Source organism: Wolffia australiana, chromosome 9 (genome assembly GCF_029677425.1).
Source record: "Wolffia australiana isolate 7733 chromosome 9, ASM2967742v1".
NCBI lineage: Eukaryota > Viridiplantae > Streptophyta > Magnoliopsida > Alismatales > Araceae > Wolffia > Wolffia australiana.
Window position 1 is genome coordinate 8,920,382 of NC_135843.1, and position 16,856 is coordinate 8,937,237.

The 16,856-nt window shown below is 40.3% G+C and overlaps 1 long non-coding RNA gene across 1 annotated transcript; it reads right to left on the minus strand.

Annotated features, from left to right (window-relative positions):
• Positions 1-15,485: 15,485 nt before the first annotated feature.
• Positions 15,486-16,644, minus strand: LOC144707747 (uncharacterized). The gene is made up of 2 exons (XR_013582533.1): positions 16,399-16,644; positions 15,486-15,700 (listed from the first exon to the last, which is right to left on the minus strand). It is a non-coding gene; the product is annotated as an uncharacterized LOC144707747 (long non-coding RNA).
• Positions 16,645-16,856: the final 212 nt, after the last annotated feature.

Here is a 16,856-nt window from a genome sequence, read left to right on the forward strand (position 1 = left end):
TATATGGAGTCACCGAGGTATGAACACCACCATGAGATACAAATACATCTATATGGGAATAGAATTACTTGTGTTAGTTTAGTAGTATCAAAACTTTCAGCGTGGATTTAATTTTTAGTAGCATGCTTTTTGTTTGCTTTTCATAAAACTCTGTCTTTAAATAAAAAATAAAAAAGGAGAGAGAGTGCCAAGTTAGGCATGACTTTGGCTTTCATTTCCTTTATTGCAATTAAATAAGGAAGAAGGCAAATTGTTCAACAGCACGGGGGAAGCAAATCACCATACCCAAGCAAGGTGGAAGAATGTTCCTACATCCTAGAGGTTGCATCATCTCAATAGCAAGGTACAACAACGTCACTACACCCAAGGTGTGTTTCTCTAACTTCTGTTTCTGATTTGCTTACTTTTGTTATTGCTTTCTAGTTTAGAAGTGCATGTAGTTTCATTCTTTAGTGACACCCATGAATGAACATAAGTGGGGGGTACATGCCATATAGGTATATTTTCTTTGTCACCTAAGAATGTTGGATAAATAAGCAAAACTTTACCTTGCTATACCATAGGAATAATTGAGGCTGACAGACTAAGATGATCTTCCAAGTTTTGTTAAATGATAGATTGGGTAACCTTTTTGTGCCGTAGAATACCATTGTAAGGAGTGGCTCTGTAGGCGAGTCCCTTCGGGATTTAAGCTTAGCATAGTCAGAGAATTTCTTCGCCACTTCTTCTTTTTAATCTAGAATTCTTTCCTCAATCCAAACTTTCTTCTAACATGGGAGTAACCCATAACCAATGGTGAATCTTAGGGGTATTATCACTCCAAATATCTTAGTGTCCATGTGCAAGAACCAAAAAAAGAGTGAAATAAGCTGTATAACGACATACCCAATAAGTGGCGTCAGCCGCAAATAAGTGCTCTGCACAAAAGTCGTTAACAGCAGTGAGGAATCAAGTGCTCTGCACATAATAAATGGCCAAAACCATAAATGGTTACAAGCCTTATCCGCTTTTACAAAATTCTTGCACTTGGGCAGTAGATAGATGGAGTCTGCTTTAAACCCTAGATTCAATTTTGTTTTACCTTTTAGGCATCGAGATTCAATGACTATTGTTGAGCAAAACGAGGACCCTTTATGAGCTACTTAATCTTTTCCTTATAAGGTATGTTCTTTATAAGAACAATCCACACGACACTTGAAGGGGAAACTTAAACTACCCGATATTATGATGCATCAAAGACAATTTGGACTTGTCTCATCCTTGATATCTCAGTTATTGCTAAGGGACTAGCAATAGGTAAAGTGGGGGGTTATGATAACATGCAAGTAGAAGCTAAATAAATGCTAATTTCATTTTATTTTTGGGCTTTTAATGCATGAAAACATTAATAACTGAGCATGTTGTCATGATTTTAGGTTAAAATAATAAATTCCTTAAATTTCAAGTTAAGTAATGATTTTCATAAATAATTAGGTCAATTCATACATTTTTAATGTTTTTAAAATGAAATTGAAAAGAAATTAAATGTTTGATTGACCTATTTCTATAAATAAAAATGAAAGAAACAAATAAAATGGATTTTAGAAATAAAAAAAAAAGTATTTTCCCATTAATAAACATTTTTTACAATTTATTCCAATGGTTTTTGAATAAGAAACATTTTATTTTATTTAAACTGGCCCTTATTGGGCCAGTTTTAGTGCCTAACGGAATTTGTAAGTGGTGCATAGCGTGCAAACATGGCGCACCACATGTAGGGCTGCGCAGTCCTATCAGAAGACGTGTCCGCATCTTTGGTGCGCGACACGCACGTACGTAATTCCGTGCGTGTCGTGCACGGAGCGGAGCCACACAAGGACACAAAAGCGCCAATCCCGTTGCGTTCTACGCTCTGTGTACAACGCAAAACGGATGGGAGTTCTAACGGAATCGGAAGAACTTGTTCTTCCGAGTCCGCGGCTATAAAAGGGAGAAGACGACGATTATTTTTGTCATTCTTGATTGTTTAAGCTGAAGGAAGGATTGCCTAGCCTCCTTCAAGGCTCAGGAATCAACCTGGAGTGAATCGGAGCTTGTTGTGGACCGCAATCTTGCAGATCCGTCGCCGCATTCTTCCCCAAAGTTCAAGCTGAAATTCACCAGAATCGTGGTGTTCGTTGCGCGGAATTCGTCTAAATCGAGTCATGATCACTCCTGGTACCTCTAGGTTTATTCCTTTTTGATTTTTAGACCTTAATCCGTACTTGGTTTTCTCAAATTGGCATTTCCGTTCATTTTCGCCGTTCTTTTTCATTTCGATTTTAGTCGTTTAATTGCATAGATTATACTTCATTCTGAAATCAATTAGTATGGCTTGATCATCAAATTCCTAATTCGAATTTTATCTGTCCCTTGATTCGCATAAAATCGTGAATTTGATTCACGATCTCGTTCTTCCTAAATAAGCAGATCGTGAATCGTTTTCACGATTTGCTATTTTAGGATATATATACAATTTCGTATTAATTGGGATAAAATAAAAATATAAAAATACTATTAAAACTAGCATAAAACTTAGTTTAATGATTATTTAGAAATAGTCAAACTCCCCTTTGAAAAATAAAACAAATTAAAGAAATAAAGAAAAAAACATAGAGTTACATCCATTTTGGAAATCAATCTCAAATTAAAAAGAACAAAAAAATATATATTTCAAAAACAATAAAGAATTTAAATCAACTATAAAGATAAACTTAAGTGATTTTATATCTTTGTTATTTAATAACAGAGAATCATTAAAATTACTTAAGTTCAAAGGATAAAATGTTAGTTAAATTTTACAAGTATTAGCATTTGAATAAGAAATTGAAACATCTAGTCATTTATATTTCAAGTTCAAAACCCTAATTAGAAAGAAAATTGAATATTTCCTATCGCCTCCCTAGGGTTCGACCCCTTACTTACACATTAAGGGACATAAAAATTTTAGTGATTAAGCTTGAAACATCCCTAAATAACGACAAATAAACGTATATTTTCGAGCTTATCAGTAATTAATTTGTATTCATCATTATATGCTTGATCTGAAAGATACAGATAGAAAGAGGGGATCAAGACGAGCAGATCCATAAAAAAATCATCTCAATCGGACTTTAGGATCAAAAGTTATTAATAAATGAAAATTGACTAATCTAAGACATTGGATCAATTTCCATTTATTTAATTTAATTTAATTTATACACGCAATGTCGTGTTGTTCCCTGATTGGCCGACGCATTTGAAGGTTAAAAAACTGGGTTCAATCTCGTAATGCCACGTACCCCCTTCCTGAAATTAAAAATAAAGAGAAAGCAATAAAAATAAGCAAAACACATACAGATTTGCACTTACTTGGGCGCTTTTCATAAATCCAACCACTCACAGAGTGCCATGTCACCTTCTGTGCATGCGCTTTGTATGCACATTATGGGAGGTGAGCTTACCTCCAAGAGAGAGAATGGCCTAAATTTTTTCAGAAAGTCCCTCATTAAATGCGCATAAGCAAAAGGATGCCACCCAAAAATATTTATGTATACATCCTCTTCGCTTTCTCTCGCCTCGTTCTCATAAAAACCATTAAAAAATTGCTGATCATTGAAATAAAATCCTGTAGCTATTTGAATAATATATTTATGCCTCTACACACAACCGAGAGCTGTTTTTAAGGGTGTAATTGCAACATCAATTTAAGAAAACTCACTCGAAGTTTGAAAAATACGTTAACACTCATTTTCCCCTTATAAATATATCATTTTCCTCATTAAAAATTCATTTCATCCTCAAATCAATCTCATAAAAATCCAATAAAATCCTAAAAAATCATAGAAAATTCCAGAAAATTCCAGAAAATTCTAGAAAATTTAGTAATTCATCCCCATACTAATTAACAACAAAGGTGAATTTTAAACCTGTCATTTTCATTTAAAAATAATTATTTCAAGCTCAAATAAATACCTAAAAACTCAAAAAATTAACAGAAAATTAGGAAAAAATCAGAAATCACTTTAAAACATTAAATATATGATAACAACCCCTTTTTAATCTTGTTAAATGCATAAAATTTTGCTAAATTGCTTGAAATACAGACCAAATTTTAGGGTCTAATCAATGCGCTGACTCTGTGGATGCCCACGCCACCCGACACGCACCGTTGCCTACTGTTACTCCTTACTGGCCTTGCATCAATGCGCCGCTGGGTGCTGATCTCACGCTGAACATCGTTCTCTTCAGCGGGGCTGTCCTCATGAACTATTCCATCACAGACATCGGGCCCAACCCAACAGGTACTACCGTCTTCCCTTCGTTCGTAGTTACGGTTAATTATTCCAGTGATGTTGATGTGTGTTCCCACTGCCTCCGATAACTCAGAGTATTAAGTGTTAGGATTTAGCCACCCTTTATTGTGAGAGAAAAGGTCATTTCTCGAGGTACAACTAATTCTTGCTGTAGAGGATTGGACGCCTTCGGGTACATATTATCCCTCATCGCATAGCCATCTAACTGGTCCAAAGGGACATTGAGGGTATAGTGCGATACCCTCATCATTCATCAGCACTGATGCACGATGCGTCTAATTATGGTACGTGCAAGTGCCGACTAACAGAAAATACCAACTCCCGGGGCCGACGGAGTCGCCCGGTGGTGGAGGGGATAGACCTCTCGAGCCTCATCCCAAGGGGCGAGGATGTACACGGCACCGAACGGAACAACTCCGCTGGGATGCCCACACGTGATGGGCGAGCCCGACTCGCACCAAAAGGGGAAAGACGCTCTAGTTTATTGCAATTATCGCTCAACCTGTTCCTCTCACCTATATCCAAACCGAGCGCGGAAGAGGCAATTCGAGAATGCAATGCAGAAAATAAGAGACGGGCGGGCAAGGAAGGCGTACCTCGTCGACGCCGTCGATTCTTCCTTTTCGCGAGGTGCAACAGATCCGGGGACTAGGGTGATGAGGTGGCGAGGGGCACCGGTGGAGAAGCCGGCGTGGTATGACAGCCTCGGGCTGGAGCTGGCAATCAGGAGTCGACAAGGAGGGGATGGCCATGAAGCACGGTGCCGAAGAATCGAGTTGGCTCGGCTAGCAGCTCAATGAATTCTGCGGTTCCAAGTGAGAGAATGCTGGTGGGACAGTGCAACGGGAAGAAAAAAAGGAGCCTCAACATGGGGCGATCAAGCCTTCGAGTGACGGCCATAGGGGGGTCATTGCCGCAGCGTGAGGGCGTCACGGTTGACAGGGTGTCCCGCTCGATGCACAACATCGGCCAATCGGGGGGGGGGGTTCCCATTGCACTCCCCGCCCAGGAAATTCCTAAGCTGAGCAGGGATCCAAACCAGAGGCATCTCACAGTCCCTGGTGCGAGCAGGGCCGTCGCTCCAAGTCCGTGGGATCAAGACGTGGCCTTCGATCGCCGAAGGGTGCACGACAGGGAAACCCGCTTGACCAACGGTATTCCCGACCCAAACGGCTGAACGTACGCACCGGGGCGGGCGCGAATCAGACACAGTCGGGACGTTCTGGAGACCCGATCTCAGTTGATAGTGTCACGCGGAGGAGCGTTGACCGGTCCACGTGCCAAATCATCGCACAATTTGATGACTAGCCTTCGGGTTGTTCCGGCGGCGAAGGATACACCACACTACAAGAGGAGGGAGATGCCGTCGGGAAGAAGATCAGGGAGGGCAGTCTCGGGACGTGACTGCGTTCTTCCTTCTCCACCCCAGGGCTCTTCCTCACAACACTCTTCTCTCCTTCAACCTCTTCTTCTCCTTCTTGGAGCGGGACCTGCATTTTTCTTTGACAACACAAATTTTAGAAGAAAACAAGTTCGATCTGTTAGGGCACCCATCCTTTCCTTTTATAGGGAAGGACATGAAGGGGTCCCTAACAACTCACAAGAGAGGAAATAGCGGTTTTAAGGCCCATTAGGGGGAAGAAAAGGGGAGGGGAAAATCCTTATAGAATGGGTTTCCCCTCACTACAAGGCAAGAGAAGAGAAAGAAGAATAGAGAAAGGAAACGAAGGACGGGAAAACATGAGTTCGAAAGATAAGGATGAAAACAACCGATACGAGTACGATGCGCCCTCTACCTAGAGTACCTGAATCCGGGTGCTCGGACGGTTGCTTTGGCTTGCTGGGCAGGCTGAACACAAGTCGCCGGTGTCGTTGGCGACGGGACGTCTCCGAAGATGTTCCTTGGGGCTCGGGCTGCGTTGCGCCATCAACGACCCTATGAGCCAGTCCCTGTTCAATAACCACCCCAAGCCCATACACTACGCTGTATGCGCAAACTTATCCACATGTTGATGAGAAACATTATTTTCCTCCGGCCCCTCAGACAGCACTGATCGCACACGGCCCGACGCCAACCCACACCCTACCGTACGCTCATCATGCTCCACCGGTATCTTACTATTATGAGCTGTCTCATGCACCCTAGACATCCTACTTGTCGTCCGCTCCAGCGCAGACTTATGCACCACGTGAGCAGTATTATGCTCCAGAATTACCATCAGCACATCATATGCAGCCTCCTCAACAGACATACCATTCGGGATAACCGACCATGTCAGCGTACCATGCATCATATGTGCCGCCGACCCACTATGGGCTACCTGCCCCACTAGCGCCTCACGCACCATATGCGCCCTCAGCACCATATGGACCATATGCTCCACCGACACCACCCATACCAACGGTTGCAAATGTGCCACAAGAACAACATGTTTATCAGGTATATTATCCACAACTGACCCCACCAGCTGCACCTATGCTGAACACCGAGATCAAGTCAGACCGCATGACATCAGGCAAATCCGCCCTGCCCGTTGTCACTATGACGACGCAGATAGGAAACGTAGAAGCAAGGCACCCCGTGCCATAATTCAGCATAGTGTAAAGGTAGAGGTTCTGATCTACGAGGATACACAGAGCCGGAGACACTACATCGATGATGAGTCTGATCTGCTTTCCGCGACACCAATCTTAAAACTGGTAAAATTCCTAATCTGACAAGATGTCCAAGATTCGAAGGATTTGAATGCCCCGCATCCTACGCTAGCTTCTCCACCCGCACCGCAAGTTGTAGTTCCGACGGCCATACAAACAGCCCCAAATACACAGAACATGTAGTTGAACGCAGATGTAGCTCTGCCTTCACTTCCTTTAGTGATAGAGACTTTGAGTCACACTCCTACACTAGATGTTTTCCCTACTAGTCCAATTACATTGACAAGCCCACAGTAGGCACCTTCGGCTTTCTCACTACAGGTCTCTGTCGTGCAACATCTACTCCCCCACAGAGGGCCCTTGAGACCGCCCCTGCTCGGTCTTGTCTTTTAGAACTGTCTCCCCCTTTCGTGACGAATTCCCTGAGCTCCACCTCCTTACAGAGAGCTTTTACTCTGACTACTAATCTCATACAACAACCCACCTCATCACTTCTGCGACCACCATACTTACAGCCTGTCATTACTCTTGCCCCTCTACCGGCCTCGGAGACCACCACCATGAGGATTTCTCCTTTTGTATTGTCGCACGTATCTGCGACAAGATCCCTGAACTCTGCTCATACGGGGGATCTCCGACTTTTGAATGCTCCGGCATGGGCCCCTGATATCGCCCTATGCGGGCTATTCCTTCATTGTCATCGCCTCATTCTATGACCTGACCCCCGAACAACACACCATCATGGATGAAGACTTATTCTGATCGTGCTACCAGGATCAAATCGGCCTACCCCATTGTCGGAACCATACCAGCTTGGCAGCTCGTTCCTCTACATGTCATCCCACATTCTCTTGGACTTGTATCCACACGGGTCCTATTGACTACACTGTCGCATCACTCTACGATGAGGTTCCTGAGCCCTGCTCTGCTCTAGGGAGTATACTACGTTCCACCATGGGTTGTCAACCCACGTCGTAGGATTTTGACATCCAAAAGGTTGAGTTCACTATACTATTTGGGCATTGTTAACAAAAATAGACTATGGTAAGTACTTCGTAGTCTCTAATCATGTAGGTAGTCATACTAGCATTTCAGAGATAGATCTTGCATATGCATTAGACAATAAGAGCATGCATCATTACATGCATTATTGTATTGCATCAGTAATGAGAAGTATAAAGCAGCTGCTGATAAACGACAACGGTCCATTAAGTTTTCGGAGGGAGAACAAGTCATGATTAGATTAAGGCCTGGAAGGAATTCTCTAGGGGTCACTACGAAGCTACATCCTCGTAGCATTGGGCGTTCCTCGATTGCCCAGGTGATCAATGAGAAATGCTTACGCAGTGTGCATCCCTCCTGAATGGGGGATCTATCCAACCTTCAACGTAAGCAACTTAGTGTGCTACTGATAACACCCTAAATTCGGTCTTTATTTCATTATGTTAGCACAATTTTATGCATTTAAAGAGTTTAAAATGGCATTATTATCATCTATTTACATGAAAATACTGTTTTCAAGTGATTTCTGATTTTTCACTAATTTTTTGTTAATTCTATGAATTTTAAGGGATTTATTTGAGCTTGAAATAATTATTTTTGAATGAAATGGCAAGTTTAATATTTAATTTCAAGATTTATCAGTACGGGGATGAATCAGTGAATTTTCTAGAATTTTCTAGGATTTTCTGAGATTTATTTGAAGAAGAAATGCAATTTTTCTAAGAAAAAAGTATATTTATAAGGAAAAAATGAGTATTAAGATTATTTTTGAACTTTGGAGGGCCTTTTTGTAAACTTTTGTTGCAATGATACCCTCAAAACAGCTCTCTATCGTGGTTGCAGGCGTAAAGATATTATTTAAAATATTGTTGGGTTTTATTGCAATTATTTAATATTTGTTTTAATGTTTTTAGGAGAAACCAGAGGAGAGAGAGTGCGCAAGGGGCATATACACAATTACTTTTGGGCAGCGTCCAACAGCAATTCCGGCCTTTTTAAAGGACTTTTCTGCAAAAAGGAGAAATCAAAATGCGCCAGCCAATGAGAGAGCGACATTTCATGGCGTGTTAAAAAAAGAAATGAATAAATAAATCAAATTAAATCCAATGGATTAAATTGGTTTAAAATTCATTTATTAATAACTTTTGATCCTGAAGTCCGATTGAGATGATTTTTTAATGGATTTGCTCGTCTTGATTCCCTCTTTCTATCTGGTTGGATCATTAAGATACAGCCTATATTGATAGATAAAATCAATTACTAAACGGGGGTAAAATGGTGATTTTTACCATGTAACCTAAGTATAAAAGCTAAATTTCGAGAGGGGGAGCTCATTCTTGATGGTGCTCTATCATAGCTGCAAGACAGAGAGGAGCTCCAGCTTGGATCAACCTATTTGGTACTTATTCCTTCTTTGTATTTGAACTTTTGATGTATTTTGGATGTGGTTAGTTGAATTTCTTAATCCTTCTTCTTGATCCCTATCTGAATTTCTAAATCGCTTGGCTTGAGTGGAATGTACAAGCCCTGACTAGGATTTAGAGGAGAAATTGAGAGATTTCCTAGCTATTCCAAGTGCATATAAAAGAAAACTATAAAAAAAACTTATAAAAGGGTTAAAATTCTAGGATATTAAATTTTCCATTTCATTATCCAATAGAGTAGTTATTACTGAATTGTCAAACCAAAAGAACCAACCAAAATACGTCTGAATTTTCTTCCTAATCTCTCTAATTGAATTCTTTGATCCTTTCAATTGGATCAATTAATTCAACTTAGAGCCCCTTATTTCATCTACTCCTCTCATCTCTTCTACCCCCCTTCCAAATTTCTCATCTAATGAGGGTGATTTAATCTATGTTGAAGATTAAATTAACCCCAATTAGGTTCAAATTATTCAAGAAGAACATCAATTGGATTCCTTACTAGCTTCCCTTGGACGACACTCGTACTTATCACTACACATTTTAGGTAGAGTTTTTATAAATTTTATTGTATAAGCTAAAATTGACAATGACAAGGGTTAAAAATTGCATCAAATTTACCCCTATTTTTGGCTTATCAGCTACCAACCCATGCCACCAACATTTGAGCCTCACAGCCCCTCGAGCCTAAGTAGTAATGAAAGTGAGAGCCACTTGCTACGCACTCCTCTTCCAAAACCCATGATGCAAGAATACATTGACACGGTACTGCAGGAAGTAATCAATACTACAGGGGAGCGGTTGGACTGCCAATTTCTAGTCCGTTGGCAAGGTCAACCTTCTTTTGAAGACACCTGGATCATGGAAGCGGATCTTCTATGCCTTCAGCTGGAGCTAGTGCAAGCACTGGAAGATGTTGTCCACATCAACTATCAGAGTCGAGGTCCTCCCATCCCAAGAGGATGATGGGGGACCATCTCATTGCAGACACCAAAGGACCCCAGCAGCCACTTTTTAAAATTCAAATTTATAGATTCTCAGTCACTTTTTAAAATTCATATTTAGCAAAAATTACTCGAATACATTTCACCCTGATTAATTTTTACTTGATATATTAGTAAGAAACGACTAAATTCATTGGGATGCAGGAGTTAAGTTTCTAAATTTATCTAAGTTTATAAATAGTAATTTTATTTTACAAATGAGAAAATACTTTTTAATTTTATAAACATTTTTTATATATTTTTATGATTTAGATCCACTAAATTAAACTATTTATGATTAAAAAATAACCAGTACTTTATTTAATAAATTATTAAATATATTGCAAGTGATATGCGGTGGTCAGAAGCAGTGGTGTGGGAGTTTGGATTAAATGTAAGGCTTGGTGTGGATTATAAGAATATCCATTTTCAGTATATGTTTTATTTTTTAGAATAAAAATCTCAGTGAATGCATAATTATGCTCATTTATATGTTTGTATTCTCCAAATAAATGTATTTTTTTCATATCATGGTATTTAGCCTAATTTATATTATTTAATAATTAATGATCTAAAATACCTAGATGAAATAAAAGCGAGAAGTGGAGTCAAGTTTCTTGGTTTTTGGAAAGTTTCATCAAATCAAACTAAGTCAAAGAAACCAAATTTCTAGTTATTCATATTTTAGGGTTTAAATTTATAGATATTACAATAATTCATATTAGTAAATTGCTGAGTTAGATGAGTAAATTTGATTAAAAATGCGTTCAATTTTGAAGGTTGTGTATTTTATAAGATCATATCAAACGTTGGAGATTTGCTTTTTATTTTTCAGATTATCACTGGCCTAATTGACAAAAAGGGCCATGGTCATGGAACACAGAGTGGAGTGAAAAATTGAGAGATTAAATGAGAGGCTTTGATCTTTACTAATGGCGTGGGGTACCTAGTGCAATCTCTACGGCTTAAACTTCAGATTTTGTCGGAGAAACAATAGACGTCTAATCTCACCATTATAGTGACATGCCTTCTCAGCCATCAACCTGTTTCATCTTACCATTTTTTGACGATGCAAGCCATGTTCTTCAAGGTGCTGGCTCCACCATTTGATCAATGGTGACAGGGAAAATCATCAGTTGATATCCATCAAAGTGATCAGGCATCTCCAGTCTTTTGTTCGAGTCCACTTGTACACATGACCTGTCGACATCTGAGCCATGCATCATCACTTGAAAAAGGTCGAAGAGCTCAGATTAATTTCTGAAAAGGTCAAATCTATTTATTATTATCTTTGATGGGGAACATATATTAGATGTTTGGGTGCCCACTTATCTTGTTCCTTTCTTTCTGAATATTATAAATTTTTTAATTTCCTTCTAGAAAAATCACTGACAGGGGAAAGGCTATAAAATATACCCTGACATGAAATATAGAGAAGAAGCTTTTGAGAAAAGGAGAAGAATATTCTAGAGAGCAGTCTCTGGGCTGATGCCGCCACTACCTGTAGCGACTACTGTTGTGCGAAATTACCTCGCCGCAGCACACTTGCCTGTAATTAGTATATCACCGATATCCTATTTCGTAACTTATTTGGGTACCTAGAAAATTTCATCTCATCCCCATTGCTGTTTTCATCGCCATCCATGCCATCACCATCACCTCCACATTGCCTATAATATTTGTACAGATGAACCTTAGTATTATATCCAAATGATCCTCACTTTGTGGCTTTTAGTCTCATCTTTACCAGTTCATCCCAGTCGGCACTGGGATGCACTCCACCGATGCTCTCTTAAATCACCTGTCTTACTATGTAGGAAGGACAAGCTTGGTCTCATATTCACACACCTAGACGCCTCAACAAACTGAGGAAAAAAATGATATTTACGCCTAAGAGCCAAAGCTTTTGTCAACCTAAGCAAGCAATCATAAAAAAGGAAACCCCATTGTTATTTAATTTTAAATTTTTTTCTACTTTTATGATGCGATGAAAGAAAACAGAAGCTTTGACAAGGAAACGTATATAAATAATAATGACCTTGATACAATTAATCTCATGCTTTGGAAAAAAAGAACAAATGGATTTAGTAGATGTTGACAAAAAACAACGAGAATAGAAAACTTCTGAAAATACTAGAGGAATTGCATCTCATCACCTCGACTTTTCGAAAACATGACTGCCACTTTAGTCATCCAAGGATGAAGATTATTTACCAGCAGTGGTGCATAGGCCGTGCACAAGGGGAAGGCGGGTGTCACGCTGGATGGTGGCGGAGTGCGTGCAACGGCGGCAGAGGGGCAGGGGGCAGGCAGGGTATGTACTACAAGCCGGCATCAGCAATGGGATACACCTAACTTACTATGTAGGAAGGTCTCGCACCCACCCGCAACAAAGAAGAAAGAAGAGAAAAGGAGAGAGCTACAGCTTCAGCTAAACTTGAGATGAAATTCCCGTGTAGAAAAAAAACGAAAGAGTTGCTCATTTATAGAGCAGACGCTGACGGCTTGGTCGTAACTACCTTGTCATGAAAGAAGGGAAAAACAATGAAAGAAGAAATATAAAAGAACAGGAAAGAAAGGCCCATTGGCCATCCGTCCAGCCGGTTCTCCCGTCAAGTTTGAATAAGCCAACATACTACATCCGATGGAGAGCGGCGGCGTCTACAGACGGTGACAGCGAGCAAAGTTCTCCAGGATTAACAAATCAAAATTGTTCCATGTTATTTATGATTTCACCAAAGAAGAAAGGGATACAGTTAGAAGACGAATGAGGAGGGAGATGGCTTTGTTTTGCAGGATTATATCAAAAAAAATAAACAAAATCAGGCTCGTTCTGCAATGGACATCGTTTGCGGCTGGGTCCGCCAATAATGAAGCTCCTTCGCACGCTGCTCACTACGCTCCTTCTCTGTCTCTTTCTCCTTCTTCATCTTCTTGTTCTTGTTCTTGTTCTTCTTCTTGATTTCCCTATGCACTTCACAACGAGCATGAACGTTTCCTGCGGTACGCACTCAATCTCCACATGGAAATTGGACGTGTCTTCTCGTAAACCACTTTAAGGTAAAATCACTCGCATATTCGCATCACTCACGTTTCCTCGCGAATAGTTTTCATCTCAAGTGGGACAACGAGGACGAATCTTGAATAGAAACCAAGATAACGGCCGTCTTCGTCGTCCTCCGCTGCTGAGTCAAAGTTCAAAGCATAGCTTAGAGGATCGTACCTGCAGCTCCCAGGACTTAGCCGACGGCGCCTCCCCGATCTGAAGGCCACTTGCGCAAACTTCATCCTCCGCAATCTCTCTCTTGCTTGTCCTCTTAGCTGCCGCCATCGAAACGCCTGCTTGAGGCACGCCCAACAAGAGAATAACCCACAAGGCAGCTGGTAAGACTTGCTCTCCATTACTCGGTTCTTCTTTGATTTTTGAGTACAAACAAGGAAGAATATAAACAAGGGTGGGACTGCTGGACTTATCTCATCACCAATTTGAAGATATTGATAATAAAGGTATGCGGGGATATTTTTCGTAGTGGATGGCGAGATTAAGACAAATATAGAGAGAGAAGTACACGTGGAAAGATTGCTGAGAAGGGAGGAAAGCAATCTGGGAGAAATGATATTTGAGAAACTACGACCAAGGCGAAAATTCTTGGCCCATGAAATGAAGATAACGAGATTCCAGGATAAGTGGAATTATGATTCCTTGCCCGAGAAGCTTCTATCAGCGTCAATCCTTTGGATATTATCTCATTCCACAGTGAGCTGATAGGAAAGACTAGTGTGCATCCAAGCGTTGGATCATTACAATGAGACATATTCCTCTTGTTTTTTCTAGGGTGGACCCGGGGGCAGACGCCAAGGTTAAGGGCCTACGTCTCTTAGCTTAATCTGTGGACATGGTGCTTCGGAACAAGAGACGTCCTGGCGTGAGGCTGACGGGGAATAATAAGTGTCCTCCTGACCTGACCGCCGCATATACACTTTGATTTTGTGGGACGGTTGAATATGTAGTCGACTTCCCTGTAAAGAAATAAGGAAGAGGGGGAGAGAAGGAGATGGCGGAGAGAAAGGGTAACCGCTCAAGAAAGAGGAGCCTCTGGCATTAGCTTTCATTTTGATGGTCATTTGTATGTACATTCAAGCGTAGGAGTCGAACATCTTGATGTTTCTTAAGTGAGAACCTCATCATTATTGTTCCTGCTGGAGGAGGAGGAGACTGGACGTGGTTTCTGTGTCAATTAAATTTGATATGTTTGATGCAAGTATGGGAGGTCATTTTAGCAGTGAGGTAGCTTGTGCCTATGTTGTCACACCAGAGAAGGAGCCTATGCTCAGTAAACTTGAGGTTGATAAGGGAAAGAGCAACGCTGAATGGGATTGGTAGTGTCATTGGCGAAAAATTGAAAAGGGTCTCTCCTTATTTCTTGAACCACACAGCGAACAGACAAGTAGAGTGCGAGACACAATCTATAAAGGATAGAACTGCGCTATCCATCAAATGCATGCCATGCACACTTATTTAGATGTGGCTACTGGCTTTCAAAGCTCCTTTCCATTGAGACTTTTCGATGAAACAGAAGTTGGAACAAACAACTTCTGAAATATCTAATAAATTCTTCTCTCCATTGTTCCGTGGTACTTTTCAGTAGGAATAAAATAACGATTAAACCAAGCAAACCGCACCTTATTCAGCTGACATGCCTCACCTTAACTTGCATTTAGGCTGAATAAAATCCCAAATGATCTTGGAAATGGCGTTGGAAAGAGCTTTTTATTGAGTTTTGTGCTCGAACGATTGACAGTCAGTTGCATCTGTGAGCCCAGGAGACCAGATTTGAGACAGTCAGCAAAGTTGGCGCACGTCTGCTGCCAGATGGACCATTAGGACTTATAAGAAAGACTAGCTGGTAATAATTGAACATGTACTCCTATTCTCGTTATGAGAACCAGTGCCTAGGATTCGGTATAAATTTTAATCTAGATAGGATAAAAGATAGATGGCAAGGATCACACCTCGGTGGGAAACATTTCAACTGCTAGGATTAAATCTTTGTATAGCCTTCATACTCAGTTATCCCGACGATAATAAGATTTGAAATGAACAGTAAAATGGCAACATATTGTGTTATAAATGCAAACCAACTTAATGTTAACTGTGTGGGATTTACAGATGATTACAACTGATCCTTCTCCTTTCAGCTCCCTTCTTGCTCCCAAGCTAGAGTGATTCTCTATATGGTATCAGAGCCATGGTGAGCTTCAAAATCCTCATGTCTGAAGCAACTTCTTTTGCTGGAATGCCTTGCTCTTCCACGCTTGCCACCTGCATGGGAGTTATGGGACAAGTCCCAAGGGTTATTCTGACCAGACCAATTTTTTATGTGAAGCTTAATAGTGAGAATTACCAAACTTATAAAATTGCAATGCTTCCTCTTCTTAATGGGTATGATTTAAAGTAGTTCACAAAATATTTCCCTCCTACAATCTCCATTTCAGACGACCAGGGAAATCCAAAAGAGAACCACGAGTTTAAGAAACGGTGGATAATAGATCAACAAGTAGTGGGTTTTCTCCATCAAACTATTCAGAATCTGTCATTCCTTATATTAATAAAACTAAATCAACACATGTAGCTTGGGATAACCTAGAGATATGTCGTTGGGCGGAATCAAATCCGCATGATGGAGCTTCAATGACAGTATCACAACAACTCAAAAGATTCAACAACTGACCTTTCTAAAGTCCACTCAATAAGAAGAGGGAACTCCCTTTCTCGCTATATGAAACAATATTCAGACACAAGCAATACAAGCATAACATTGACATCAACCATCAAAGTACTTTCAAATGAAAGATCATACCCAAAACAGAGGATTCTACAAAAATCAAGGATGAGGAAGAGGGAGGAACCCAAGATTTCAACCAAAGTGTGAAGTGTGCTCATAATTTGGACATGGGGAAAAATAATGCCCTGAGCTGCGGAAAAGATTGAATGTTGGAATCAAACAATCAAAAACTCACGATTGACCCAATCCTTTGCAGCAGCATCAACAACAAATCAAGCTTAGTATCCTGAAAGTGGGGCAACCCATCATATAGCAAGAAAGTATTATTGCTCAGCAAAGACTCGCCATCAAACCAATCCATAGCTGCATCATCAACATCAAATCAAGATTGGTATCCTCAGATCAAAATACTACTCTCAGCATCAACAGGATCAGGAAGCAATTGACTACACATACGTACTGGTACAGGTTTGAAAATCTCATCTATAGGCTCTTAAAAATTTTAACGTCAAATATAACTATTTATCAACATGATATTGCACATGTAGCTGAAATCACAAAAAATTACTGCCTATTCATAAAATTAAAATTGATATTAATGTTTATGTTGAATTTCATAATCTTTACTGCCTTGTGAAGGACAAAGCAACACATAATATCTTTTTTTAAGGAACATTTAAAAATAATCTTTAC